Genomic DNA, 25,849 nt, shown 5'->3' with positions numbered 1-25,849 from the left:
GAGAAGCTGGCACAGAAGACTAAGCGGTTATGACATGCTTGCCCTTCCCCCCTACACATGTTCCGAAGCCCCGAGCCATCGCCTGAGGTTATTAAGGCTCAGGGAAGAGGCAGATGCATACCCAATAATACGGCCAGTGGAAAAGCCACAGATGACTGGGCATGGAGAGGCACAGTGTAAATGCCAGTTCCTGTTGTGGTGTTGCATTACACTGGCAGGGAAGAAAAATGCACTGGAACACGAGGAGAGAGGAACGATGCCAAAAACAACCAGAACGTGGAGAGGTCAGGACAAAGTGCTGTTTGAACAAGCAATAGGGCAAAGAATGTCCTTAATGTTTCTCATTTTGATGGAATATTTAAACAATGCAACCTCAAAGAAACTCAGAGTATATGATACTGTTAATTTTTGGTACAAGACAACATGTTAGTGTGCAGATTTGGCTACAGGGAGACTACAACCAAAATCAGAACCAGGCCAAAAGATACGCTTGATTGTCTCAGCCACTTTAGCTGGAGTTTCTTTCCCCTGTGTAAACTGGGATTGGCTCCTATCCCCCCCATTATCTTGCAAATGAGTCCGGTATCCCAATGAATTGTAGATCTATTGGATGATTCTGCACCTCACAATGCAGGAAAAACAGCAGTAAGATTGTAGAGATGAGGGTGGTGGGTGGAGATTCAATGCATCTGATAACTGATCTTGCTTAGTTGGATTCTTTAAACACACATGAATAGAATGCAAAGGTCAAAACTAGCAAATAATACTCCTCTTATTAAAAGGCTCTTCTGAGAAAACCTCCAGGCTGCCTTATTATCAGATAATGTCACTCAATTTATAGTTTTTAGCATAAAACAAGAAACTGCATTATATTGAACTACCATGAGCAAATAGGTCAACCCTATGCTGTTAAATAAGCTGACAGCAGTCACTTAAACATCTTGAAATTTGACTCATTTATCCTTTGATATGATAATAAGCTTCCAGTGTCCCCGAGGACACTGCGACTTCTGCGCTTCGCATCATCCTTCAACTATCTGACTCCTGCTGATCCCTTTGAGTTACATAAGGAGAGGCGTTGTGGAGAGAGAGAGAGAGAGAGAGAGAGAGAGAGAGAGAGAGAGAGAGAGAGAGAGAGTGGGCTCAAGTTGTTGATCACGGTCCATCTGCCTTGTTTGGGCACATTATGTAAAACATCCCTGTCTTTGTTCCTGCAACTCCTCAGAATGATGTATCAGCAAATGTTGAGTTTCCACTTCCTTTCTTGCCCTCTGGTTACGATGCTCCAGTGGATGTCCAGTCAGCCATCTACAGGCACTCCAAGCACAGAAACAGTAGTTGTTGCTGATACGTTACGTGGAATATTTATGACTCAGTTGCAGGGCACGGCCCATAATTTACAGACACGTGTATGGCAAAAACAAATTGGTATCCATCTTATTCATGCCCTCTAGAAAGAAAAAGGAACACTTTCCTGGTTGAATTATATTCACTGAATTGTTTTTATTTTTGTTTGTTTATTAATCTGTATTATAAAATCTTCTACTGAAAAAACTGCTATGGGGACACTGCTAAAAATATAAAATATCAAAAGGTTGCTGCCCTCCACTTCCATGTTCTCTTTCTATCTCACCGTTGATCCCAAATGGAGCTCCCCTGCTGTTGTGTGGTGATGTGAGAACACCTTTCTGATAAAGCCTCGACAGCCACTTTCACATGGGAGATAAAGTAGGACATACTGTAATGTTGGTAACCGTGACCTGTAAGGGTTCAACTCTATGGCTTCCAAATACCAGTAATGCATGTTTTTTTTTTTTTTTTTTTGCATTTTCTGTTGTACAGATGGGCTAAATGGGTCAACAGACGGTGTGTGTCAGTGATTCCCTTCTGGTACATCGCTGACCTCCCGCCTGTGAAGATTCAGCAGAGGAAAAAATAAATAAAAAGCTGCTGATGTTAATTTACACGCAGCCTTGACCTGTTTGTTTCACTTTCAAACTGTATACAGTGTACAGATGTGTGTGTGCACAGTGTCGACATTTTTCCCGACGTCTCACTTCGGAACATATTGATCCCATTAATTTCCCTCTTTGATGTGCATGGGAGGTTAGAAGCAGAAACTCCAGCTGTATGAAGGTGGGTTTGTACCTTGAGGCAGCGAGGGAGGGAACAGTAAAACTTGAGTACCCAGAAATTAACACGTAACACAACGTAATTAAACTAGTTTCCTTGCAGTCTCCTTTGAAGTTTCTCCTTTGTGGCTGGTGGCACTTGATGTGGAAAAGCTTCTGTTCCAACTTTAGTAATTTGAGAAAGTTTGTCTTTGTCTTTTATTATGCAGACAGGAGGTTAGTTTAAAAAAATACACATACTTTCCGGAAGAGGCAGATGCCGAAATAAAAGAAAATCCGGTTTTATCTTTATAAAAGATTGTTAATAACAGTACTAAATTAAAAGTGGTGCTTCAGCACATAGCTGGTGATAGATTGCATGTCAAATGGCGTTTTACAGTAACAGTTGCGTTCTTGCTTTACGAACGGTTCAGCTTTAAGTTTGGGTTTCTCAGTGGGGATGGAGTCCTATTTTATCACCTTTACTGCTCTCTGAATCTCAAAGGAGAAGAATTTGGGCAAACAGGTTGACCCAATGGAAGGTCAAGATGGAGAGGAGGACGTCACGTGCTACAACTAATCCACCTTGCATAACAATGGCTGCAGAGTTGGACCAGAGTTATTTGACCAATGTTATATTTACATATACAATGCTGGCAATTCTTGCCAGATCTTCATGCTGATTTGATCATCATTCACTACCAATGTACACTGTTTGAAGCATTGCACACATCTGTGTGCCCTCATTTGCAACTAGTGAGATTTACTAGTCATGCCCGAGTGCTCAAATTCCAGGAGCGTGCAATGCACATTGAAATTGACCCTTGCAATGACAACAAGAGTTGACCCCCCCCCCCCCATTTTTGTCTTTTCACACAACTTGCAAAGGTGACAAAGGCTTAAAATACAACAGCTTGTCACAGCTGATAACAGCCAATATAATGAAAGCCCCACTCAAACCTGTGTTAAGAGACAACAGGTCCTTCAGAATTCGCTGCACTGCAGAAAAAAAATACTAAAAGGATGAAAGCATTAAAAAGTGCCAGAGGTTGGCGCGCTTTGAGCTCTGGAGAGATAAAGACAGCTGCAACCCACATGAACACAAAAGCAAAACATTGTTCCTCCTGTAACATTATTTAGAGTGCAAAAAAAAACAAGTCCTATGAAAGCAATGTGCAGCAAGACAGAATAGCCCTTCTGCAAAAAAAACCCCCTCAAATCTGGATGCACATGCTTAATCTGACTCATAATACACATGAAAAACCAAAGGCCTTCTCCTGGGTGGCTTGTAAGATTATCCCACCACTTCCCTGGCAAACTAGCACATCTCAAGATTATCTCCCTACGTGTGAACGGGAACGAGGGACAGAAGATCCAGACATGAAAATCAGCTGCACATCCACTGTAATCTTCATGGAGCATGAAATAGTTGTCAATCAAAAGAATGGCACATTTAATATTCACTTCAATCTGCAGTTTTTTTTTTTTTTTTTGCTTTAGCACTAAAGCAGATGATGATTAGGCATGTCTGCCCTCACCAGCGGGACATCTCCCCGATGGAGCTCGACTTAGCTGCTGATCATGTTGTTAGGGCCTGTTGGAGCGGCTTAGGTCATTCAAATCCTCACCACCATCAGCCAAATTGCTTTCCTTGTGCTGGATCTGGGCAGATGGGTTAAGCGCCATAATTTAGCCATATGATTTTGACACCACACATTTCTGATGGCTGTGTGACCGTGAATAAATGGCAACCAGAAGGACATGATCTTCACTCATGCATTTGTGTTGAGTACAAATCTGTCCACTGACCTCCAGCCTGATTTTCAACCTTCTCGTCACTGATGCACACTGATGCAGTGTAGATTCAGAGTGTGCCAGGAACTCTTTCTGCGACCGAGTGCTAAGAAAATGTTGTGACAGTTTTGAGTTAAAAAAAAAATTGGAAGGTTGGCTTTGGATTCGTCTGTTCTCACCATCTTTGCCAGGGCTTTCACAACAATCCTCAGTACAGCTGAGGGATGTGAACAACACAGCTGAGTGTAATAGTTTGAGACACCTGTCAATCACGCAGACATGCCTCTTCTCGACCATTATTTTTTCAGCAACTGACATTGGCGTCCAAAATTGGATTTCTTTCACATGTAAACTTCCCATTTTCAGATATTTTAATTGTGTTCTCAGGTGACAGCTTCACTTTTCCTGGAGTGTCAAATTTGGGGCCGGCTTGGTTACATGCATGGTAAAAACCCTGCACTGTATATTTCCATGAAGTAAAGTTTTATTGAAAATGTTCTAACATATAATATGCTAAATATAGAACAAATGGTGAGTGGTGGTGTTGCATGATGGTCTACATTTCTCGACCTTTCCTTTTAACTCAGACCAATGTTATCAGGGGTTTACTTTGTATCTGAGAATGGTCAAGTTTTAAAACTAGCTATTATAGTAAACCAAATACTTTATATTTGTAGTTAAGAATCCAGTCTCAGTCCAAAGTGCTCACAGTTAATCCGTGGAGTTCCAAAACATCTGCTGATCCTGCTGCTCTGTACTCCCTCGGGTGACAACCACTAAAAGTTAAAAGCAATTCAAAGCTGCAGAAAACTGCAAACGTTTCTAAAAAAAAATTAAGCAGTTTGCATCAGCTCTTGAGCAAGAGACAAGATATTACAGCACGATGTCTTGTGTAATCAGCGAATGGATGCACTGACAGAGTCAATTCATTACATCATTCATTATCCCTGACTTGACTGAGATGTACCATTATGGGAAACTGTTTTTGGAAACTGGACACATGCCTGTGAAAGAGATTTATCTCCATTTTCCAGAGAACACGTGAGGGATTTTTTTTTGTGTGTTTAGCTTTGGGACGAGATCCCAGGAAGGTGCCATAGTGCCAAGATGCTGGATATCGTCTCCTGCCACCCCATTCATCTGCTGGGGATCAAACACACAAAAAGGGGCCAAAAAAGCTCAATGTTCCACGTAATGGAAGCACGAGTTTCTCAACCGCTGGACAAAGCACTTGGAGCGCCGGTTACCTCAGCCCCGCTTCACGCTTGCCTGAGCCTGAACACATGACAAGTAAAACCCGAAGGCACTGAACAGGAGGAGGAGGAGGAGGAGGGGAGATGCATGAAAAGATCCTAAGTGTTTTGATTTGCGTGTACGCTTGGTGTGTGGATGCCTGTATCTGCATCCTCTCTTTCTCACATTTATTTTCTCTCTAACTCACTGTCGCTCTTTTTCACCCTCACTTTCTCTACCTCTCTCTCTCTCTCTCTCTCTCTCTCTTCCAAGGTTACTCACTATTGTTTTCCCAGACTGGAATCATTGCCCGCTTCTCTTCTTTTCTGTCGGAGGACCATGTGAGGCTCTTGAATGTAAGTGCCTCCCTTTGTTGCTTAATTCACTTTCACTGGGACCATTCCTTTAGAGGCAGCAGGTTTAGAGTCTTTTTTTTCTTTTCTTCTCATAGCACATTCACAATGGGATGTCATACATCGGAGGGGTGGAGTGGGTCGGAATGAGTTTGGGTGGGGGTGGGAGGTTTAAGGGGGGCTTGATTGCTCCATGTGGTCCAAGCGTGGCGGTGGTTGAATGCACGTGCATGCTGCTGTGATTGTCTCAGAGTAGCTTTTGTTCACATTTGTCTGCAGTTTTCAACTGGAATTGCTGCATGTTTTGTTCATTGAATTTTTGGCTTTGCATTGCTTGGCTTTTATGAGCATTAACTCAAAATGCTTCATGATAGGTTGACAATATTTTTGGTTTAACCATAAATAATGGATTTATGAAATTAATAGGAGAAGCACAAGACACAAAACATGAATTCAATTCCCTATAATTTAATGGTTTATTTCTATAACTTATGACACATAATTTGAGGTTAAAAAAAAGATTTCTAAAATATATTATTGACAGTATTTTTGTGGGTTCTGTACTGTCAAACAATGTGAAACCTACAAAATGAAATATTTATGTTTTATCACTTGCTTGCTGGCTGTACCCTGCAAGTACTCAGAAGGCCTTTGCTTGTTTATGTCAAAACATCCTCCAATTTATCCTCTTTTCTCCATGTACACGAGCCAATGGATAAATTGGTTCATGTCATTTTTTAGACTCAAATATAATATCAACCAATGTTCCAAATTTGAACTGAATGCACTGTTGCTGAATCTCCTGCTAGTCATTGTAATAGGCTTTGTTTGCTGGGTTTGTTACTTGCAATGAAGCTCAGAGTATTTCAATTTGAGGCTGTAGCCAATGTTCTAGTCAAAAATAAAAGAGGCTATTACAGATAGAACAACTCATATCAAACATGTATCAAAGCTACATTGGTCCACAGTGTAAAAGATTTTTTTAGAATAACATACTGTTTTCAACCCAAACCAAAACCCTTTTCTAAATAGAAAAAAGTAGTTTTGGGCCAAAATCGAACCAAACTTTGACAGCATCACATGTAACCCAAACCATTATCTTTTTTGTTCTTGAAGCCTAAATCTTAGGCACCTGGGCAAAATGGTGGTATTGGAAGCCCTGGGATGAGAACCAGTTGGACCATTACATGACGTGGACACAGCCAATAGAAAAGAGGAGGCCAATAAAAACATTGGCATCTCACAATTTTAGCCTATTATTGTGAGTTGTGTGAAAAGACAAAAGACAGAAGATATTTCGCTTTGTTCACCACACATTACACATTTTGATGTGAGACTGACATAATGATTAGAATGCATAAACACTCTTATAAGGTCTGTAAAATTAACCACTTTGATTGAAAGAGTTTTATTTGTCTCATCATCTTGTACTACCATGAAGGGTTTCTTCATTATTCATGTTAGCATTTTTCTGCACCTGCTTTGTAGCGCTGTGTTTTCTTTCCTGCACATGTACTCACTGTTTGGCAAAGATGAAAAACCTACAGTCCAACTTGAAAACTAGTACTTCAGAATTTCAGTAAGATTTCAGCATTAAACACTGTTTGATGTCTGAAGTAAAGTGTAACTGACGTGAATAATACAAAATAATGTACATATACTGTCATGAATTATTTGTTAATATGAGTTCTGATTATAGAGGTCTATTGTAAACATGTTTACCTCCACAAATATTTAGGAGGTTATATTTGTGATTGCTTTATTATACATCACTGTGGTCTTGTATCCAAACTGTTGACACTGTAGCAATGCTCTCTGTGAGTGTTCAGTTCCTTAAAGACCAGGAGACAAACACACACAGCTCTAAATATTGAATAATGATCTAAAATGCATTTAGCTGTTGGTGCAGGCAGTTGGATTTCTGCGTGGCTGACTGAGCAGCGAGGATCTACAACTTTGTGTATTGCAAGATAAATGAAAGACATTTTTGCTGTGGAATAAAGACAAGTCAGCATGATAGATGTGTTTTTCTCCGGAAATGTTTTAGATGTTAATGTTGGCAGTTCATGTTTTACTTTTGAGAGGAGTTTTGAGATGGTTTTGTGAACTAAAAAGCAACAACAAAAAAAGATTTTCTATAGGATCAACTAGGCTAGTCACAGTGAGGAGTATGGGTGTTGGTGAAAGAACAAGATGGTACAATAGTGAATTAAAAAGCCGAGGCATTGTAACACTCTCTGTTAACAGTTCTCTGCTTTTGCCAGAAACATTGCCTCTTTTTGCTAGTTAAAGGGGCATTTGTTTATTTAACTATTAAATTATTAATTTAATGTGGTTTACACATGCTTTCAAATCTTTCTGCTTTCAAATCTGTGCTCAGATTATTTTCAGTTTTAACACCGTCTTTGCCATGTTTGGAGCCCAGCAGGGTCTCAAGCTTGGGGGCCTTGGCACCAGTGACTGCCAGTGTGTCCAATCTTTTTCATGCCCGGCCAAACCCCCTACATTCCAGCTATAAAATCCCATCCATCTTGGCATTCATGTTTCAGCACCCCAACAGTCGAACACTGGCTCTTTGCCATCTCCTTGTCCTATACCAAACCTCAAGACAATGAGCGTGAATGGAGAGAAAAGATAGAGAGGGGCGAGTTTGGAGAGAACTAGGTGGGAGTTTAAATGGAAGTAGAGGCAGTTTTATTTGCAATGGTCGCCCTTTAATCCACCCCGGGGGTATTGGACTATATGAATGGGCTGGTTTGTTCTACGGGTGACCAAACATGGCACTTAAATGTTTATCTGCATAATGACAAAGCTTGAGAGAGCCAAAGACACTTGGTGATGAGATGGACTGTGAACTAGTCAAGTGCCCTACTCTGTTCCGTCTCCGTTGAACACACAGCTTTTGCTCGACTGCAGCTTTGGCTATGTTTGCGATTCAGCTTCTGTCAGTTATTGTCTTCTGTGGTTGGCACAAATACACAACGCATTGAGTCTTGCCACTGGTAAATGTGCTGGGAACATTGAATTGATAGGACTTCATCTGAGAATGCACAGAATGCAATACAATACAATATAATGATAATGTAGAGTCACAAGTACTAATACAGATCCTAATATCAACACTATAGACTGTATACAAACATGGACGTGGTATCTGAGCCTGAAAAGTGAGGCCAATGTAAAAAATAGCATTCAAAATGCAATACCCCCATTCACTACTACAAGCTGGCTCCAATACACTCCCATTCAAAAAGCATTAACTTATCTCATGAAACACAAAGTCAATATCTTTTTTCAACAAGTCATTATGATTTCATTAGCTAAAGTTAATCCTTCTGATTAGTGTTGTGGTGGTGGTCCTTCTGAAAATAATTCCATAATTAATCACATATTAAACCTAAAAAAGAAGTATGTTTAAGTGGTGCCAGGTTTAATTGACATGCCTGGGGTGCAGTCAGGTTGCCGGTATAGGAGGGCTGTCATAATGTCCTCGAGGTTCCCCTGCTCTTTCCCAGCTTGCTGAATATGGTCACTTCTCACTCAACAAAAACAAAATAGCAACGGCCAAAATAGCAGTTCATAAACCAACACTTGTAATGTGACCTCACATGGACACATGACTGAAACATGCAGTGTATATCAGTGCAATGCAGCATTGATGTGACTTTAATCCAAGTCTAGCTTCACTTAATGTTATGACGGTAAACAAGACCTGTTTGCTAAAAGCCTGATATTACCAGACCCAAATCCACTGCACAAATATTCGGGTCTGGTCCCGCTCCATTGAGGATTGTTTCCAGTCGTTACATCATAATGGATGTTGACGTTGTGTTCATTTTCAAACCACTGGAGCAGCCTTTCATCATTCAGCTCCACACAGAATATGTTTTGCATCACAACTCTACCACCCCTGCTTTTGTTAGAACTACTTCAACCTCATCACACTTTGGCTCAATACAACAATAGCCCCAGTTGTCACTAATTAGTCCACTTTCAGAGTGGCTGAGCAAACTGCATGTGAACAGGATTTCCAGACTGTAATCACAGTGCAAACTGAAGTTGTGAGCCATAGTCAAGCGGAAAATAAACCAATTCAAACAATGCAATGGCTGTGAGGGTGATGCAGACCTCCGAACACAACACATCAGCTACAATACTGAGACAGGCTTGTACAACTCAGAAAAGTTCACACACAATAGTTCTATCGTTTGTTGATAGTAAAAGCGAACAGGAGGCATTCAGGCACAACTTTAAAGTGTTGGTCTGTTTGAAAGCGCACGGACCCAAATACACAATCACTCATGTAAAACTTAGAAACATAGAATGGAAGCAAAAAAAAGTACAGACCATTAGCAGAAGAATATTACGATTCTACAAGACGATCACTGAAAAATGCAAGGGAATTTCCCCAAAAGCCCTGTCTGCACATACTACAAACCAAAGTTCATCGTGATCAATCCTTGTAGATATAGTTACAGTCATAAGTTCACAGCATATGGACCGCATATGAAACTCTTACCTTAGTTGGAGTTTCTCTGTCCCATTTCTTGGTCTCGCGATGGGCTGATTCTTGGCTCTGCACAAGGTAAGGACAAAACAAATGGTAAGATCAGTTTGAAATGTTGCCATTGTAGGATTAACTCTGATCTGACGTTGATTTTTTTTCCACAACTACTGGAATCAGCACAATCTTTCTAACAGAACAGCCTACAGTGAAGCAGGCCTCCTAAATACCAATGGGAGGTAATTCAGACAAGATCATTCTCAATACAACAATAGCTGAGACGGTTTGTCTTGTCTAATTTACAAAGTCTTTGCCTGTGCAGCTTAGTATGCCATTGATTAATGCTGCAGCTCGGTGTGCATACTGCTGCCAGCATTAATTGGCTCTTTGATTAGCTGAAGCTCAGAGTCAATGTCTGGCCTACGAGCAGGAGTGGATCGATGTGTCCTCGTGGAGAATTCATAAACTAGAAGAGCCATTCCTGGAAGTTCAACAATAAAAATGGGGCTACAAATCAGCAGTTTTATCACAGTAAACCAGGTGCAGAGTTGTGATTTGTAAGCAAATTCCCACCAGTGTGCTCTCATTCAATACAAGTGCATACTTTGGAGTGAGGACAAAAATTTAAAGTATGCTTAGAAGTGCTAAACATAAAGGGCACCCAGCGACTGAACGGAGATATGACTTTCACAATGCAGCAACTATAATTAAAAGAAATTCAAAAAATGTTAATCTCCCCGGCATCTCCAGTCAGAGAGCAATATATTTTTTATCCAAAGGCATTGTTTCCAAGACAACCAGTATAGTCATGACAACAAAGGATTAAATTGTCCAAAAACAAAACCCACTGCAGAGGCTTGTATATTTCAAAGTGGACGAGTCAACCATTATGATCGATTATAATAAACAGCATTTGGATTTGCATGATGTATGAACAAAGGGAAACTGATATTCAATCATGTTTGATGTTTGGCCCACATTAGTCTCGAGGGAAAACAATAGAAGGAATAAATCAAATCAGCAGGATCACACCTGGAAAATTGCAAATGCAGTGCTGAGAAGAAATTTATGAGCGGCAAAGGCGACACAAATCGTGTTGGATTGGCTAAGTCAGGGTGCAACTTGCTGCAATCAATCAATACTGTATGTAAGTATTTCCTTAAGAGTGTAGGCAATTATTTTGATGTCCAAGTTACTGAGTAAATCGATGCATCTACGCATTTTAGCCCTTAAAAGCAATAAGCTTTTAATATGAACTAGCCGAATCTGAATATAATCAAGAGGGTGTTTTTCTTGGATTGTCTCATGATGCATTTAATAGCTTTTCCCGGCAGATGAGAAATACTGTCATGGAACCAGTACACGACCCCAAGGTTCCCCTGCTCCACGTAAAGCTGTGAGTCAAGTAGCTTTCTCTGATTCTATATATTTTGGCCAGCTCAGGGCCGTCCATCTCACACCGTCCTGAGAGCTGAGATGTGTCAGCATTTCTTGGAGCTGTAATTTAGAGAGCCGTACCCTCCCATTGATTGCTGTTGTTTCAGGAAGACGTGTGCCAGAAAGCTTGTTGCAATGCTATGACAAGAAGCAAATGTGCTCCAACAGCTGAGGGGAATATTAACAACACTATTTTCAAGGTTTGTTGCTTGTTTGATGTGTTTGAAACCCTTAATAATGTAGATGTTTTCATGTTTTTTAAGTGGTAAAATGCAATGGAAAAGAACCAATCTTGTGGCAATCTTGCCCATGTTTTGGGCCATAATATATTCTTGTGTCCAAAATAACTACATAATATTACAAAAATACAGAAAGAGGAACTTATATTTCTCTATTATCAGCATTGAACATATATCTCCGGACTTGTCTAACGTTATCTGAGGCTGTGGCAATCCTTATCAATGTTAAAACCGAGTAACAATGTGGACCAACACACACGAAATTCCATTTTAAGAGGGATGAACAAAGCAGCACCCTTTAGAAAGACTCATGCAGCCTCGTTTTGTTCTGTGCCTTTGTGCTGCCTATGCATGAGGAGGGTGAAGAGTTGTGCATCTGCGATTCATGGTCCTACAATGGCGCAGCGAGCCGGTCCACTTGTGCTTCAAATAATACTTGTCTCCCCACCGCGTGCTCGGTTTGATTGGCTCATTGAGTGTTGGGCTCTTCACAAGCTGCTACATCTGCAACTTGATTTGTGTTAAATGGGAGGTGACGCACCTTCCAAAGAAGGGTCAAACACTCGGGGAGAAAACACTCGCAGCGTTCTTTCAGCTTCACTGTCGAGAATGGATTCCTTTGTGCAAACAGATAGCATGTACAAAACTGTGCATTCCAAGTAGCACCAATGGGCTTATAGATTGCCTTGTTTGTTTTGAGGAGCGCTAACACCACACACACACACGCACGCACACACACACACACACACACACACACACACACACACACACACACACACACACACACACACACACACACACACACACACACACACACACACACACACACACACACACACACACACACACACACACACACACACAATGTCTCTCTCTCTAAGCTTTGGAAAAGTGCTGTGGGTGGTTTATTGATTAAACCTCTAAGGTCAGTTCGTGTGTGTGTGTGTGTGTGTGTGTGTGTGTGTGTGTGTGTGTGTGTGTGTGTGTGTGTGTGTGTGTGTGTGTGTGTGTGTGTGTGTGTGTGTGGAGACTGGCCTTGTGTGTCTGTGGCTGGTAGTATTTATCTGTGCTGATGTTAGAAGAATAGAGACGAGGTGTTGGCTCAGCCTGAGGGGACAGCTCGAGCTCGATAGGGAAACAAGACACGTAGAGAGGGCAAGCAACCATGTTGGAACCAAATGTCACTTGCTTTAAGAAGCTCCGTCCCCTGGGATGCACCTCTGTGTGCAAGTGAACCCGTCTGTCTGTCTGTCTAAATACCACATTGGAAGTGACTTACATATTTGTATCTGCCTCGGTCCAGGTTTGTCATTAAGAAATACAAATCCTAAACAGGTAGGGATGATGGATGGATGGATGGATGGATGGATGGATGGATTATTGCATCAATCATCACTCATCAAAAAAGTGCTGCAATTACTATATGCCCTACTTCTGTCACTCAAATCCACAACTTCATACAAAAACAATGTTCTGTCTCACCTTTAGAATATGAATCTTCTTTATTTAAATAGTGATAACATAATGTGCCTTGAAAAAGCAGTAAACCCACTAAAAATGATGACTTAAAATGTATAAATCACACCCGAGTCCAATAGCCTTCATTAATAATTCAAACCATTAATGATCCAACTGAGACCATCATTTATTCCATTTATAATTAATTACTGTCTTCCACTGTCGTCGTATTGTCATCCCACCTCACCTTCATACAAAATGCATGTTCTTTGATTAATGTCCCAGCTTTCGATTCCTCTCACCGACTTGTACTCCATTTCACAGTCATCTGCATCCTCAGCTAGCATCTCTGATTCTTTTTATGGCAATAGAAGATATGTAGTTTTTACATTCACTATGAGTAAAGTGAGATGTTCCCTGTGTGTGTGTGTGTGTGTGTGTGTGTGTGTGTGTGTGTGTGTGTGTGTGTGTGTGTGTGTGTGTGTGTGTGTGTGTGTGTGTGTGTGTGTGTGTGTGTGTGTGTGTGTGTGTGTGTGTGTGTGTACGCTCTCCCTGTCACAGGTGATGGCAGGCCCATAAATCTGAATATTTTCTCACTGTCAGGTGGACTATAGTACATTAACCATTGCATTACATTAACCACCACACACACACACACACACACACACACACACACACACACACACACACACACACACACACACACACACACACACACACACACACACACACACACACACACACACACACACACACACACACACACACAGAGCTTCAATGCACTGCATCGCACTGCAGGGGCGAGAGCAGGGGGAGGTCGGAGAGCCTGACTTTCACTTATAACTTATTCATGCTTCATGCTGACATTCGGCACACCTGGGAAAAAGTCAATTTTTCTCACAGCGAGCAGGCTCATCTAAAGCAGCCTATGACTTTAAAATAACAACTTGCTCCTCAAACATCTCCACATAGATTTCCTTATGACCTCCCTTTAGGTTATGGAATGACAGATTTATACTTAATTTGGTACCCGAACTGCAGTATGTATTTTCTGTGCCCACAGTGGGAGTCGGTGTCTCAGCTGGAGCAGTTTCATACTCGACTGATTCAATCATTGGCGCTGGATTGAAAACAGTCATCTTAACAGGTCGCAAGAGCATGATATTTGATATAACTTCCTGTTTGTCTATCAGGTTACTTCATTTCTTTGTGATTTGTTGCAGGTACGATTAAAAATAATTCCGATACCCTATGTATAACAGCCAAACAATGACTAAGACATCCCCTTCTAAGTCTGACATTTGTGAGGTTATTCACTGTGAATTTGTCCCCCAGAGTCAAAGAAAACCACCAGCATGCTCCTGTTTTTTTCTCCAGACCTGATGTGCCGTCTTTGGTCTTGGACAGTGATGTCCAGACCGTCTGGAGATACAAATGTCCCTAAAAACACATCACCCAGCTGTGGGCTTTCCAAAGCTGTTTGAGGTATGTTGGGAGCACTAATTGGTAGTTTCCACATTGGGGATAATTCGGATTTTAGTTTGTAAAGCTCCGTTATAACTGTACTTTTCAGGAAAATAAAAAAGCAGAACAGTCTTCCTTTTTAACACAAACTCCAATCGGATGTGCTTCTAGCCTGCACTAATAGGATGAGAAGTGAAGAGAGTTTTTTTTATGCCTCATCACACCCTTATTTCACTCAATACAAGATGGCAGATATACTTCACTCGCCCTGTGTGAGAATTTTAATAGATAATATAGTGTCGCCTGAAATAGCATATTATCTTAAAGACAAACTTGGCTGTGTGCTACAGTGACCGCCTGAGAGCCAGTTAATGCTCACGAAGTGGTGCATAATATGCACTGACCTATTATTACATACAGTCGATGTGCATTTTTTTCCCCCACACGTTAAACCATCAAAGTCTTGATATATAATAAATTGGGATTAGCAAAACAAATAGGCGGAATAATCCAATCGTATTTGCTCTTTCTTAAATAAAAAGAAAGAAAGAAAGGATGTCACTGACCCATATGAGTCAGTAGCCAATGTCTCAGAGACAGTCCTATTTTAAATGGCTCCATACATATGAGAGTCAGGTCACAGATCTTTCAGCTTAATGACCTTGATAAAAAAAGCTTTGGCATTGGTTGGAGCCTTTGGGCAGGTCAGGGATATAAATCGATTAGTCAGGCTGGGATATTTAATGCTGTACTGTGAAATTATATTGACATTATAACACTTCCTGACTATATATAACCACAGTTAAATGCTCTGGAAAAACTAACCTTTGGACTATAGATTTTTTTGGCAATAGGAAAACAAAACTGGCTGTAATGAATAAAATCTGAATAAAGTTGTCATCACAAGCATGTTAACGAGCAGTTTCTTATTCACACTGGAGGTGGAAACCAGAGGTCACTTTGCTGGTTCGAGTCACATCATTCCAATCAATGAATGAAGTTGGGGGCCCATATAACCGAAACAATGTGCTGAAAGGTGCAAAAATGCTCCTGATCGTGCCCTAAATCTAAAAAAGGGTATTTATCTTCGAGTAATAATTCCGTTCGATGTCTTTTCACTTACATTTTTTGCCCCTCAGTTTAAAAGACATACAGTAAATACTCTTGTTGTGTGCATGTGTTTTCTTTTTTTTTTTTTTTGATTACTTTTATGCTAATTTAGGCGTGTTTCTTTGAAGAGCGGGTTATATGATGTTGTCATAGTGTGCCAGCTGGTGTAGCGCTGGTTGAGGGCAAGCAGCGGGGACGCACCTCCTTTCGTGACAGTTTGAGGACAAGCTGGGCCCGCTGACGGCTAATGGTGATGCTGCCTGACACCCGCATGTATGCATGCGTACGAGCGCATCAGTGTGCGATGTGTTTACGTTCATCAGCATTCGTCTGCGTGTCCCCTTGTGTGTGCTTTTGGCCATCCATGTTTATGCGCTTGTCTCGCGTGTTTGAGCATATTTGCATTCGCCTGGATGATGCTGCAGTGAATTGCTTTGCTGTAACGGCGAATGCCCTCAGCTGTTGCTGCTGATGAATGTGTTGGATTCAGGCAAAGGATCTAAATGGTTTTTTTTTTGTACATGTATAATGTACAAAGGAGCTGCTCTCAACTTGATCTAAACAGCAGTTTGTTCCTGCAACGTTCTGGATGTTGTTTTTAAAATCACATCTCATTTGATGGCATGGTTGAAAGGACCGGGCAGGGCTAGGATGTTCAAGACTACTGATAATTCAGAGTTTATTATGGCTCACACTGGCTTCACTTGCCTCACGCTTCCTATTAAGGACACAGAAAGAGCCGTGAATCTAAATATTTCCATTGATTGTCTGACCTCAGCTTGATTCTGTGACTCTGACATTTGAAGCAACTCGTACAACATTGCCATGTTCTCGTTGCATCTGTCGTGCGTCACGTTCGACTCCAGTCAGTTCACATACACAGAAAGACATGATTGTGCACACACACTTCAGATTCTGCGTCTGATTCACAGTGATAATGAGCACTCTCTTTGGATCCTTGAGGCTATTCTTAGTCCTAAAGGGTCAGTTCACCCAAACTCAAAGACATAAAAGTTCTAGTTTACAGCCACCCAAATTGCTTCAGTTCTCTTTTTCCTTTATGTGACTCCTCTGCATACCAAAAATATCAATTTCGGAGAATATAGTGCAACTACATTTAGTATTTATCACCTAGACTTTTTTTTGTTTTTTTTGTTTATCTCTGCCCTCCCCATCCCGCTCCCTGAGTATCTCTTAATCTGTCTGTCTTGCTCCTTCTCCCTCGCCTGCTCCTCTCTTAAAATCTGTTTTCTGTGTATTAGTTTCTCTCAGATTAGATCAGTTTACTCAATGAGTTCACTTGACAGAGACAGATAGCTCACCGGCTCAACAAAATGAAAACCCGAACACAACTTCTCCCCTACTTCCTCCTAATCCCAAACTGTGCTTCAAAACAGATGAGGGCTCCGCTCGGCTGGTACGACCCGCACGCTGATTAAAACCAGTCCTGTTACTGACCGTATGCGAACCGAGAAAGGCCAGAGGTCAGCTGGAGGGGAAATGTGTTTGGCATTTTCCAAAAAGGAGCTTTACCTGTGTCTTCCAAGATGCTCCAAAAACAAATGCAACTTTTTTGGGTCAAGGCACTCCAAACCAAATGCATGTAAGAACGGCTATACAGAATATCACCAAGCTTCTCATGAGTCATGCAATATGAATGGCTGTCTATGTCCAAGATAGTGATCAGTGACTGGGGGGAGGTTTTAAGATGCTCTATATCTAAGTCGTAAAGATGCCTCTGGAGGATGATATGCAGATTGAGCCAATGGGTTTGCTGTGTGTGTGTGTGTGTGTGTGTGTGTGTGTGTGTGTGTGCGGGGGTTCTTGCATGAAAAGACTTACAGCGCGTATATTTGCATGTATATCACCTGTGATGTTGGCTATAAGCCACATGATACCATTAAAGGCTTGTGTTTGGCTGCATATATGTGGGATGTAAATCCTACAAGTCCCAGGCTACCCACAGCGTCCGTGCCCTCTGCAGAAAGGTCGTGGTCGTAACCCTGTCGGCCTTCTTCCCCGTAATGATCTCACAGCGAGAGAGGAGACGGACTCTGCTGCATTCCACTCATTCCTGGTTGTTAAACATAAACTCAGAGTACGGGTCAGCTTTCTTAAATTGAGAGAGGTAAAAGGGGAGGCTAGAGCACAGTCAAAACGACTTTTTCCCTATATTTCATGAAAAAATGTAGCAGCTAATGTTTCGCAAAAAATAATAATAATAAAAAAAGATTGAATATGGTGATTTTACCGTCACAGTTTCATGGTTTTTTTTGTATAACTGACATAACAAAATCTGACAGCATATGGGCACAAAACCACAGCCTTGAATAAGATAAAGAACCACAACCTCTACCATCTCTCCAACTTCTGAAATTGTCTGATCGTTTTTGTAGTACAACAGGAAATCTAAAGCTTTTCTGAATATATGAAAATATTTTAAACATCTTCCTACAATGGACATTACGTTTAGCTACATTATTCAAAACTCTCAAGTGTCTAAAAAGTTTTGCACACAGAGTATAAGTGGTGTTTATCCTCCTCTCATTATGTGCCATCACGTCTTGTAGTCATCTTTGAATTTTCTGGCTCGAAACATTAAAGAAACTGACCTCAGATGTCAATTAATTCTGAAACTCCCTCCATCTCGATTCGCACAATGTCATTTCAAGCACAAGCAGAACATGACCAGGAGGCAAGTCAGAAACATATAGTTCAAGGTGAAAAACAGTGAGACTTTAAGAGTCCTTGTGTCTGTCTGCTTTAATTCTGAAGAGTGTTGTTGGATAACCTCCAAAGGAAAGAAAACATAATTCAAGACCTGTGCAATGACTGTACAATATCTCAGATTTATGGTGGCATTAGTGAAATAAATCAATCAAAGTGTTTTATTTTGAAGGACACATTCTAATTCTAAGAAAAGCAAACTCTCTTTTTATGGAGGCCCAGAGGGCTCTTGACGTTTGCACCTTAAGAAGACACATGCAAACAGGCACAACCCACTAGAGTGAGATATACAACTCCAATTTGGCAAAACGTGCAACATTTTAAGAACAAAATTAAAGCAAATTAAGCTGCCATACATTAACAAAACTAAATACAGAAAGACATTGAAGTTACGGTGATGTTTATTCAGGTATTACTGCATATAGCTACCACAAACTGTTTTTTGTGGCCGAACAACATACCATACCTCTTTTCAAGCATTTAAGGTTTAGTTTGTGACTTTGAAATAGAGCAGCTGACTCGACTGCGCTGAAGGTTTTGTGTATTTTCAGATTATTTTTTTTTTAAATATAAAAATGAAGGTTTACGGTAAGCTGATGAAAACAAAAATTACCAGCCCTAAGAAAAATTCCTCTAATTCAGCCCTTTAGCTGTTAATCCTCACGATGTCAAAGAAGATGTGGGTGGCTTTGAAAGTTGTGATGAAACTGATCACTTTGAAAGGAAAGGACGGACCTATGTCTACCAGTAAGTTATATGTCTTGAAAATGCCAAGTGTAATTTTGAGCTTCAGATTTCACTACTCATGCTCACTGCTCATACTTATTCTTAGAGCACCAACCTCAAGTATATATTTCCTCTTTCACAATTCAAACCAACTATGTATGCGCCTGTATTCTGCTTCTTGCCGTGGTAAGAGGAACATTTTAATGTCTTGGTGGACTGGTAGAAAGTGTTCAGAAAGTGAGTGGTCTCGCTCTTGCCGAGAACTGACCCGAGATGGAAACTCTTTCCTTGTCCTTTTTCCAGAAGAGCATTCTTTAGCAGCAGCCTCACTCCGACTGATCCCACTCCAACCGCCAGTAACACACAGCCAGAATCCTCACCACAGTACACACACACACACACACACACACACACACACACACACACACACACACACACACACACACACACACACACACACACACACACACACACACACACACCCGAAACCCAGACCCTGGACACGAACATTTTGCAGGCATTAGAATGAGTGAATTATTTAAACTTGAGGAAAAGTTTTCATTTTCTAAACTCTAAATTCACAACAACAAAAAAGATTTCAAATCTTAGAGCCAACATGGTGAGGCCACATTTCCAATGACCCGAAAGGAATTCAATAAATATTTATCAAATTCAAATCTCTGTCTGTTTGCCATTTCAATGGCGCATTTAATTATAAACATGCTTTCTGGAACTCATCAGAACCCAAACAAGCAACTGTATTTGATGCATTCAACATAATTTCCGGCAAAAATAAAATTTCTGCCTCTTCGATTCTGCAGTCCAGAATAAAGGTTGAAATTAAACTCATAACCCTTTGAAAAATAGGCACCATGTTCTACACTCGCAGCTACAACACTCCCTTCCTTGGGGCAAAATGTTAGGAATTACTTGGAACGCAGCCACCAATGAGCAGCCAGCTTTCAAGCTTTCTAGCTTTCATATCACAAGAACTGTAAAGTTGTGAATAATGGTTTGGGCTCAGAGTTTTTCTGCTTTTTTGTTATGCACAATTGCCAGGAAAAAGAAAGCCGTCCACAGTGTAGCAAACAGGTACGGTTTCCAACCAGACGGCTGATGAATGCTGAAGGTTTTCTGATCAAAGATTCCCATTATAGGCAGGGCAGCGTGCCTTGTGCAAGGCTGACTTGCATCTTGGAGATTAATTTAAGCTGCTTTCCTTGTGGGCTGCATAAAAAGTAAAAAAAAAAAAAAAAAAAAAAAAGGAGGGAGGGAGGGCTGTTTTTTTTTTTTTTTTTTTTTAATGAGTAGCAGCCAAAACAGCTGAGGTTTCAAGGTGGAGGGAGAGCAGGAGAGACATCGGGGAGACATTAAGAAATTATAGAGGGCGAATGTTTGCTGAGGATGTGTCATGGATGCTAATGTAGAAGCAGATGAAATTCACAGTTAGTGGCTTTCATTCATCTTGAAAGCACAGGCCTTTATTTGAAATTCGCATTTTGTCTATGTTTTAAGTATATTTCAACATATTTCTTGGACTTGGAACTGCTTTGATGGTGTTTGCAGTTAATGCAGACTCAACGCTTCTTCTATGTTTCCACAACTCCTTCAATACAATGAAATGCTGTAGTTTCTCTGACATATGTTCTTCTTCATCACTAATTGATTGCAATTGATTGTACTGAACTTTTTATTTACTTGTGTAAATATTGCATTCATGTTATGGAGGAGGGAGGTATAGTTTTCGCTCTTTCCTGCGTTAATAATGTAGAGCCTTCACTTCATCAAGACGGTTGTATAATTACAGAGTTGGTTGTGTAAATACTGTGAGGCACCATATCCATTAATTTTGTGTACAATTACTTTGACTGTGGCTGTTTTTAAGCATTTCCGTACTATTAAGTGCCAAGTCAGATCTGCGTTTCTGAGATGTAACTTGGATGTTGATAACAGCTCGATTTATAAGTTTAAAAACGTGTAATTAGGGCAATATGACAAACGCAACAAATTAAAAGCCTTACTGCAGCTGAAACAGAATAATCCTGCTCTGTCACTGAACGACAGAATAACAAAGTACAATACATGCACATATTGAATAAATTCCTATTTCTATTTATGATTATAAAGCAGGTCTAGGTGCTATATAAATGCCATAAAAGCATCGAAATGCTCATTCCTCAGAGAAAGGGACAAAGCTCATATTCACCAACTGTGCCGTTTGGACAATCCATTTAGGCTTCTATAAGTTTGTGACGTCACAAACGCAAGCTCATGTCATCAGCACAACCCGCTGTACAACATTTTAAGTGAAAAAAAGAAAAGAAAAGAAGCCACAACACAATAGTGTATGTTCAGTAGTTTGATGGAAGGTTGGTATCAAACAAGGTGTTAGTAGATTGTTAGAATATTGTTATTTTTCCATTTCCAAATAGAGCACCCCAATGTTTCTATTAGCTGATTGCGCGACGTTAAACAAACGCGAACTCTGTCACTGCACTGACACAGGAAATGTATTCGTCACGTAGGCTTGTTTTGAAGAAAGGAGGAGAACCCCAGCGTACCTTTACTTGTCTATAATATTAAAGACAGCCATTATTTGAAAACCAACGATCGGCAACTAAAGGTCAACAGGATTAGGAGTGCACACAGACTGTGTATCCATACCACACATCACACTGCAAAACATACTTGCACACAGCCGGCGCAGACTCCGCCCCCAGCAGTTCAGTGATTGGCCTACTTACAGTGCAGGGCAGTGCACTGGCATATTTGAATACAGGGAAACAGAAAGGGAGGAATGGACAGAGAGGAGGAGGAGGAGGAGGAAGAGGAGGGGAAACAGAGAGGGGGGCGGTGCAGTAGTTTGTCCCCTCTCTCTCTCTCTCTCTCTCTGCCGGGTCAGGATGGAAAGGCTTACACAGGCAGGGGAGGAAACATGTCATGAGAGGTGATGACACAGCCACGGAGAGGTATCCACATCCTCACTACTGATTCCCAAGTTCACCGCTCCCTGACGCTTCTTTGCCGCCGCCGCTCCTGCATCCCACAGGAGAGAGAGAGAGCCCGAGACAGCTGCCGCTGCTCTTTCTCCACCACCTCCCTTCCTCTTTCTCTCTTTTTCACTTTGTTTGTGGACGATGGGATTTTAATCATGTGGAAGGTAAGAGGAGGAGGATGAAGAGGAAACGGGAGCTGGTTTTGTTGTCTTTTGCACACTGTATAAATGATGGTGATGGTGGGAGAGAGTGTGTGTGTGTGTGGGGGGGGGGAGACTTTCTCAGTGGGAGTTTAGTGCTCTTCTTAGTTTACTTAAGTCTGCGAGTCCCTGGGGGATTCCCGCATGCTTCCACCCTCCGTCTCAACTCCCGACTGTACTCCCAGTGGAAATGAGGAGTGGAAGCATTGAGTGCCAGCATTACTGGAATGATAATGATAGAGCAGTGGCTTTTGGACTCAGCCAATGAGTGTTGTGGAGCCATCTGTCTCTGTCACATGAGCAGAAACAGTTGCTGAATATACTTTAAAAACAAGGAGTCGTGCTTTTATCACACAGCGTGCATGATTATGAATGAATTATTTATTTCCTAAAATGTGTCCTTTAAGTTCTGACCAAATCCAGCTTTGCAAAAACTTATTTTTTTTTTTTTGTAAAATGTTGGATTGAGGTTCACTAGTATCGACTGTGACACTTTGGATATTGACCAAAGAAAGCACACTAAATTGTGTGTGTGTGTGTGTGTGTGTGTGTGCGTGGGTTTACATCGCGTGTGAGTCTGTTTTTTTGTGACCCAATTTCAAAGAGCCACTGTGTTTTGGTGGTTGCTTGAAGCCCGACACATAAAGACAGGAGACAGTGCCTTAAGGGATGCTTGAAATGTGTGTGTGTGTGTGTGTGTGTGTGTGTGTGTGTGTGTACTTGAGTGCTGGAAGTGTGTGTGAGTGGCTTTAAAGGTTCTGAATGTTTTTTTATTTTTTTTATTATTTTTTTTCATTTAAGTGTAAAGGGGGATAGAGGGGAGCGGACATGTTTATCCGGATGGCACTTTCTACTAAATATGTCTGTGTTTTTGACTCCATAAAAACATACCTTTATGATTATATATCCTCATGCAGGTCGTGCTACTGTGCCTTCTACATATTAATCCTCAATTCATTCTGGTACAACTCGCTCATTGTGTGTTTTTATGAGCCCCCTCTACCCCCCAGAGGTCAGGTTATTTAATTCCACCGCATCTCCTGTGTGCCGAGGCGTGTTCAGCACATATCAGTGCATGCGCGTGTGAGCGTGGGTGCCCGAGCGTGTGTGCGACAGCTGGCCAGCGCAGCCTCAATGCTGCTACTGATCCTTCTCACCTGCTATGGGTCACTGGGATCAAGGAAATCCAGGATGATTGTTTTGATCTGCCAGACAATGGGAGACTCAAGGACGGGAGGCAATTGTGTACTATAACCGCAGCTTACAGTGTTAACTCAAAGAAAGATTCGTGTAACCTTTGATCAAGCCAAACAAATACGTTAAATAGAAGTACAAGCAACTTTTTATGGCAGCTGTCTTCGGTTTTAGTCAAAACAAATCAAAATCTTTGTTCATAAAGTTTTCCAGAAGAGCTTTAAACTGTTGTACTAAATGATCTGTTTTTATCTGTTGTAAATGTGGACACCATATATTGTTCTTTGTACTAAAAACAGCTTAATTTATCTTTGAAGACACAGACAAGGACATACAGACAGGCTTTGTCTGAAGGCTGGTTTGTAGTTGTCACCATGTCGACCAATATAGCAACAATAGCTTTGTTGCTGTTTCTTTTTCCTGTTTCCCCTGACATGCTTCAGTGCGTCATTGTCAGCCAGAGCAGCCTTGAGAAAAGTATCTTAGCTTTCAGATCCTGCTTTTTTTTTTTTTTCCCTCCTGCTACCTGAAGATTGACTGTGGGAACTATGTAGACAAATATAGGAGAGGCTAGTGTTTTCATCTCTTTTCCTGTGTGGGACACGTCTTTCAGTTTGTGTCAACATAATTGAAGGGTAAGGTGCAGTCTTGATCTTACTTTACTTTGAGATCACAAGGCGGAAAATGGTTTCAGGAAAGCTTTGCTGCCTGTTGCTGATAGAATTAGCCTCCAATGTTCCCCCCGAAATATCCTGTTATCTCGCAGGCGTGTAGCTTACATGATAAAAATGGTGAGGTATAGCTCATGAGACTATTATCTCTCCCTAATTGGTTAATTTGATCTTCAAAGCGTCAGCAGTCGCCCACTTCAGATGCTTGAGGGGCAAACTGCTAATTGCTATCTAAACATCCTTGAACAGGGACAAAGACATAATAGAATATATATATATATAATCTTTTCCTTTTTTTCTCTCTCTCTCTCTCATTCTCTATTTCCACTCCAGATCAGTTCATTTCATCCAGGCCAGTGCATTCTTTAATCACCAACCGAATAAGATGAGAGTGCAATGTTGCCATGGGAACTTCACAAACTGTGACAATGAGCACAATTGGTTCAGTGAGACTTGGCAGCTTGTGCATTCCTGTGGAGAGGATAAGTGGTTCCTCAAACTTTTTTACTCTGCAGTTGTCATAAGCCTTCACAATGTGTGGCAGTGTGGCGTTACCCAAACAATTTAACATTTGAATCACTTTTCTTACTAAATTCTTTTAGAAATAAAGGCAATAAAACAGCAGATTTTTTTTGGGTTGCTAAATGCACACAGGAAGGCAAAATTGTGCAGGACAAAGAACTGCCAATAAAACTGTCCAGAAATGTGACAAAAGCAAACTAAGTAACTGTGAAACCGGTAATTTGTCACTGAAAACTATGACATCCTTTTATTTCCACATTGAAGATGAGATGAAAACTGAACAAAAAGGAAATATGATGAAATATTACTTGTTTCATCAAAAGATAAAAGAACTAAATGAATGAACAGGCCATTCAATGAATTGCTGTTCTAAAGTCGTATTCAATAACCTGCATGAACCCCATGCTCTAGCCTTGTACCTGATTGGTAAAATATTTTTGAGAAGTTGATTTAGCTACTTAAGCTGTTTCACTATTTGCATTAAGTACTGTTATTTCTCTGTCATTACTGGTGCAGATTATGGCCGAAAGTAATCTAAAATCCACAGGGATTTAAACACGATGCAAGAAAACTGGGACAAACTATGACAACATGTAGGCAGCATGGTGACATTTCAGAAAAAGGAAGACAACACAACCAACATAGGCTATGGATGTAACATTTAAGTTTAGTAAGCTATCCCTCTTACAGCTGTCGGATGGAAGGTTTGGGTTTCAGATACAACATCTGGAGCCAACAGGTCGATTTCTACTCGAAAAACGAAATGAGCATTTCAAGAGCCAAGGACCAACACTTCCCCAATTATGCTGGTGGAAAGTACCATCGACAGGCTTACTGGTCCCTTGTTATCATGGTAACAGCAATAGAAATGTGTTAACATTGCGAAATGATAACAAGTCGATTAATTTGAGGGAAAGTTACGTTTGTCAAATGAGTCAAAATAAGTCAATGTTAAGGTTTGGTTGCAGACAAGATAGGAGCAGCGATCTCCTTGGTGAAAAGTCTGATGTTTGCTCATCCAATCACCGTCGACATCCTCCCAGTCACTCAGTAACATGACTTCCTTTATTGCTGGATCTACGCCTCTTCTACTGAAGAGATTCAATCTGT

At 40.9% G+C, this 25,849-nt stretch overlaps 1 protein-coding gene across 4 annotated transcripts in view; it reads left to right on the top strand.

The window, feature by feature from the left end:
- Positions 1-5,118: 5,118 nt before the first annotated feature.
- Positions 5,119-25,849, top strand: part of LOC138620724 (E3 ubiquitin-protein ligase Midline-1-like) — a 54,928-nt gene continuing 34,197 nt past the window's right edge. Inside the window, exons 1-2 of one of the 4 annotated variants that reach the window (XM_069698139.1) lie at positions 5,119-5,195; positions 5,412-5,494. The gene's annotated coding sequence lies outside the window, so the exon portion shown is untranslated. Of the gene's footprint in view, positions 5,196-5,255; positions 5,495-14,517; positions 14,615-22,040; positions 22,317-25,849 lie in introns of those variants that run through there. The other 3 variants (XM_069698138.1, XM_069698140.1, XM_069698136.1) reach the window with 3 other exon arrangements.

The sequence above is a fragment of the Brachyistius frenatus genome, unplaced genomic scaffold (assembly GCF_029030835.1).
Source record: "Brachyistius frenatus isolate BFR_SWC_R1_liver_20210118 unplaced genomic scaffold, ASM2903083v1 Contig_26, whole genome shotgun sequence".
NCBI classification, from domain to species: domain Eukaryota; kingdom Metazoa; phylum Chordata; class Actinopteri; family Embiotocidae; genus Brachyistius; species Brachyistius frenatus.
This window is presented reverse-complemented; position numbering and strand designations above follow the sequence as displayed.